The sequence below is a fragment of the Physeter macrocephalus genome, chromosome 11 (assembly GCF_002837175.3).
Source record: "Physeter macrocephalus isolate SW-GA chromosome 11, ASM283717v5, whole genome shotgun sequence".
In the NCBI taxonomy this organism is placed as follows: domain Eukaryota; kingdom Metazoa; phylum Chordata; class Mammalia; order Artiodactyla; family Physeteridae; genus Physeter; species Physeter macrocephalus.
In genome coordinates this window covers 171,509,804-171,515,239 of record NC_041224.1, presented here as the reverse complement: position 1 = coordinate 171,515,239, position 5,436 = coordinate 171,509,804, and the positions used below count along the sequence as shown (strand labels likewise).

Sequence of the window (5,436 nt, the reverse complement as noted above, 5' to 3'; positions counted from 1 at the left end):
AACAAATACCGTATGCTAACACATATATATGGAATCTAAGAAAAAAAATGTCATGAAGAGACTAGGGGTAGGACAGGAATAAACACAGACCTACTAGAGCATGGACTTGAGGATATGGGGAGGGGGAAGGGTAAGCTGTGACGAAGTGAGAGAGTGGCATGGACATATATACACTACCAAACGTAGAGTGGATAACTAGTGGGAAGCAGCCGCATGGCACAGGGAGATGAGCTAGGTGGTTTGTGACCACCTAGAGGGGTGGGATAGGGAGGGTGGGAGGGAGGGAGACACAAGAGGGAAGAGATATGGGAACATATGTATATGTATAACTGATTCACTTTGTTGTAAAGCAGAAACTAACGCACCATTGTAAAGCAATTATACTCCAATAAAGATGTTAAAAAAAAAAAGAAAGAAAGCAAGCTGCACGGCCTAGAGGAGCTGGCTTTGTTTGTTTTGTTGGGTAAAGATTTTGCCTGCTTATATTAGTGGGTAAATGTTTGTTTTCTTTTGGGAGAGCCAGAAATATCCAGGCAGGCCTGGCCCCAGAAGGCTTGATGGAATAGGTCAGAGCAGCTTCTTCCATGGTGTCCTTGAGGAAAGTCCCTCATGGATTTTCAAGGCCAGTGGAAAGAGGAAAGAGCATTTTAGCCTTAAGAAGCAGACAGTCGGGGGCCGAAGGATGGGGGGTGTTCAAGCTTAAAGAGACATCAGGGACCATCTCCCCAACGTGCTGGTGTGAAAGGACTCTAAGAGCCCGCTGGAAGCTCTCTGGACCCCTTTCCTGACAGGCCTCTGTTCACCCAGAGTGCTCTCTTCCATTTTGCATCCACATCCCAACTTCCAGAAAGCTCTTCTGTCTTTTGTACCCAACCTCAGACTCCCTCTGACTCCCTCTTTAGAACTTTTGATCTTCTAACCTAACACTGAGGTCACCCTGAGGGGTCCTTCTCTTCCAACCTCTGCAGTGTGAACACTGTCCTCCCTCCTGGACTCTGACCCTTGGTCAGGGGTCCCGGGCATCACTGGGACACCCAGCAAGGCTCTCTGTCCCCTGATCGCCCTTCAGAGAGGAGCAGATGTCATCCCACACTTACCCACTGCCTGGTCGTCTATCTCCAGGCCAGAATGGCCCCATCTCCTCCAGCTGGATGTTCTCTTCTGAGCCTGCTCCAGGCTCGCCTGAGCCCACCTAGGTCTGCCTGGCTGCCTTAAGGCAGAGTCAAAATCTCTTCCCTTGAGATAGATATGTCTGTGTACGTGGCCTCATATCAAATTAGCTTTTTGGACTGGTTCTACCACTTCCCTTCATAGATAAGGAGGCTGAGGCCAAGTACCCAGCCCAAAGGCACACAGCAAATGGGTGGCGGAACAACACCTTGAACCCGGGTCTCTGGCTCCTAAGCCGGACTCCTTTCTGCTGTCACACCCAGTCCTGCCCAGAGTGTATCAGGAGGGGTGTATAGCCTGGAGGCTCTGTGTGTGGATAGTGAGTGCTTGGTATTCAAAACCCAGGCTTTACGCCTGGTGGATGCATGACATTGAGAACCTCTCCCAGCCTCTCTACTGAGACGATTCTGCACACACTTTAATGTTGAGTTCTAGGGATGGAAATTAGGGCGATCTTGGACACCGCTCATGTATCCACTCCCTCAATGAGTGCCCTCCATGTGCCAGGTGTTGTTCTGGGCACTGGAGATGTGGCATCGAAAGAAACCAAGTCCCGCCCTCCTGCAGCTCACATTCCAGGCTCAGACACAAGCAACACAAACAAAAAATGTAGACCACTGTACAAGGTCAAGGAGTGGTGTGTGCAGAGAGGAAAAATCAAAACGGGGGCCCACCTGTGGTTCTCACCCTGGGCTCTCGTGCCAACTAGCGGACATTTTGACAATTTCCAGGGCTTTTTCTGCTTGTCACAATAAGGGCGGGCAGGTGCGTACCAGGCGTTTAGCTGGCTGCTGCAGGCACACCAGCCATCCTGCAATGCACAAGACACATGAAGCAATGAGGGGCTGAAAACTGACCTCCCTCGTGAAACTCTGGAATATCCCAGCAGACATCTGTGTAGGTGAAAAATCTGCTTACAATGATATGAACCTAGACCCTAACTTGGTTTTATAAATAAGCAGCAAGTATTTCATACACAGATTTATCACTCACTGCATCTTCAGGAATTCAAGAACTATGTATACAGAGGGAGGGTTACACTATGTTTTGTTTGGGATTCCACCAAGAGTTGTTCACTGTTTTAAGAAATCACATCTCTGTGGAATCTGAATCAACACGTTGTATCTTTGTGGCTGTCACGTTTATAAGAACTCTAGGTATAAGGGCAGAGAGCTGCCAGAACATCTATTTGTTAAAATACATATTAAATTATTAAACATTCATTTCCTTTTATTTTTCCCTTAAATTATTGTACATCCTATTGATTTTTTTTTAAAGTACGTGCTTAGGTAGGTTTTATTTTATGCTTATGTGAATTTATTTTATGCTTATAAAATGTGATAAAAGGGGGCAAATGTGCTAATGAGCAGTGGCCCTACAGGGGGAAGGAAGGAGCCATGAGCATATCTGGGGAAGAGTGTTCCAGGCAGAAGCAACAGGGTCTGTGAATGGGGGCAGGAGGTTGGTGGAGAGAAGACCCATGGGAAGGGAGCCTTGTCAGCCATGGCAAAGACCATGGACTCTGTCCCTGGCCCTAGGTCAGCGCTGAGGATTCAGGGTTGAGCTGGCAGGACAAACATGTCCCAGGGGCCAGGACCAAGCAGGAAAAGGACATAATTTAACTCCTTCTTTTTTTTTTTAAAGCTCACTGTGGTTGCCTGATGGACAGTGACTAGGAGGCTACTGCAGGGGTCCAGCCTTGACAGTGGCTTGGATTAGGGGAGGAGGCCAGGGTGGTCAGATTTGTGATGTATTTTGAAGGGAAAACCCACAGAATTTGCTGATGGAAATGTGATTGAAAAAACACACACACACAGTAGTCAAGGACTCACTCCTCAGAGACAGGGTGACAAAAGGAGGGAGCTGGCTAATCTACAGGGGGTATTCAGCTTTCCAGTTAGGAGATTAAATTGAGAGAGGTTTTGCACTTTGAAAATACAAAGGATCTCTAAAAATGTAAAAGATTAAGCCTAATTAAAAAGCACGTGTTAGCATATGTTTAAGCTGGGCGGTAGGTCTGGGGGCTGGGGATTATTTTATTACTATGTCTTATCACTTACATATATATGTTACGTATATTTTTTGGGCACCTGTTAAATATCACACAGTGGTACTTTTTAAAAAGCTTGGCACTGACATCTTTTGTGCGCCCAGGACTCTATTTCCTGGACAAAGACGACACTAGCCAGAGCATGGGTAGGGTCAGACCAACAGGTGGAGGTCAAGAGAACACCGAAGTGAGAGGTCAAGGGCTCAGAGCAGGATAATGGAGCCAGTGGAGCTGGACTTCAAGGGCTCAAGTTCTGGCCTTGATGTTTGTCACGTGACCTTGGGCAGGTTCACTCACTTCTCTAAGATTATATGGGGTTTTTTTGTTTTTTATTTATTTATTTATTTATTTATGGCTGTGTTGGGTCTTCGTTGCTGTGCACAGGCTTCTCACTGCGGTGGCTTCTCTTGTCGAGGAGCCGGGGCTCTAGGCGCGCGGGCTTCAGTAGTTGCAGCACGCAGTCTCAGCAGTTGTGGTTCACAGCCTTAGCTGCTCTGCGGCATGTGGGATCTTCCCGGACCAGGGCTCGAACCCATGTCCCCTGCACTGGCAGGTGGATTCTTAACCACTGCGCCACCAGGGAAGTCCTCACTCACGTCTCCAAAACTCAGTATCCTCATCTGTAAAATAAGGACCATCACAGTGCCTCCCCCTAATATTACCGTGAGGACTAAAAAGAGATAATACATGCAAAGCCACCAGCGCAATGCCTGGCAGGGATGCCGCTTTTGTGGTTGCTGTTGTACTTGGGGATGGGACCAGAAGACCAGAAGGGTGTCAGCTGGATGCTCTTGAAGAACAGCTACCTGGGCGCTGGGCTCCCCAGTAAGCATAGGAGCCCCCACCCAGGGCTCTTGCTGGAGAAGCATCCAATTTTCGTGCTTCCAGCATCCTCCTTCAAAGGCATCCTGCAGTCCAGGCCCTTTGATTAGCACCTTCTTTCTTCAAGCAGAAGGCAAATCCAATCTCAGCTTCCCTGTGGCCTAGAGTTGAGGCGGAAATGTTTTCTCCAGAAGGTCACTTCGTTCTGTACCTATAAGCAAAGCTAAACAGGAGGCCAAATTATAATGAGGAGGCTAATTGACGAGCAGGGGGAAGTAAAGGGATTGATAATATCTTAAGATGTGCATCTGGTCTCTTCCCCCTTCCTTGGTCAGGCTGGGGACATGGTAGGGCCAGGCTCGAGGAGGGACCTGAGTGGTCAAGGGATTGGTACATACAGGTGGACCAAGCAAACATGGAAGTAGTGTGGAGATAATGGGATCCAGTTTCTCACCATCAGAGAAGAGAGTAACGTCTGATGGAAAAGAGGGAGTACTCGCTTCAGCGGCACATACACTAAAATTGGAACAATACAGAGATGAGCGTGGCCTCTGCGCCAGTATGACATGCATATTCGTGAAGCGGTCCATATTAAAAAAAAAAAGGCGGGGGGGACTCCCCTGGCGGTCCAGTGGTTAAAACTCCACGCTTCCAATGCTGGAGGCAGGGGTTCGATCCCTGGTCGGGGAACTAAGATCCCATATGCTGCATGGCAAAGTAATTGACGTATACAAAATGTAGTATTTAACTGTGCAATACAATTATAAAAAAAAAAAAAGAGGGCTTCCCTGGTGGCGCAGTGGTTGAGAGTCTGCCTGCCGATGCAGGGGACGCGGGTTCGTGCCCCGGTCCGGGAAGATCCCACATGCCGAGGCCCGCGTACCGCAAAAAAAAAAAAAAAAAAAAAAAAAAAGAAAAGAGGAAAAGACTAGAGTAAACCCTGAGTGTTGAATTGGAATTAGAAATGTTGGTGTAAACTCATGGTTTTTAAATGGATGTATAGATGCAGGAGTTTGTATTAGATGCATGTATTAACCTACACACACACACATATGTATATACACATGTATTTCCTACTCCTATCTGCCGGAAAGCCTGGAAGCAGTGTCAGCTCGGTATCAATAAGCATACATAGCACACAGGTCATGGTGTTTTTCTTTTTGTTTTTTTTTGGCCTCACCACATGGTATGCAGGATCTTAGTTCCCTGACCAGGGATCGAACCCTCACCCCCTGCATTGGAAGCACGGAGTCTTAACCACTGGACAGCCAGGGAAGTCCCCAGGTCATGGTTTCTAATCACCATTCTCCACCCAAACCACTAAAACTCATTATTCAAATGATTGAGTCCAAGGCTGAGGCATGGAAATTACAAGATGAGCCTGGAACATCTTG

At 47.5% G+C, this 5,436-nt stretch overlaps 1 non-coding gene across 1 annotated transcript; it reads left to right on the top strand.

Annotated features, from left to right (window-relative positions):
• Window positions 1-4,534: 4,534 nt before the first annotated feature.
• Window positions 4,535-4,638, top strand: LOC112066846 (U6 spliceosomal RNA). The gene has a single exon (XR_002892923.1). It is a non-coding gene; the product is annotated as a U6 spliceosomal RNA (small nuclear RNA).
• Window positions 4,639-5,436: the final 798 nt, after the last annotated feature.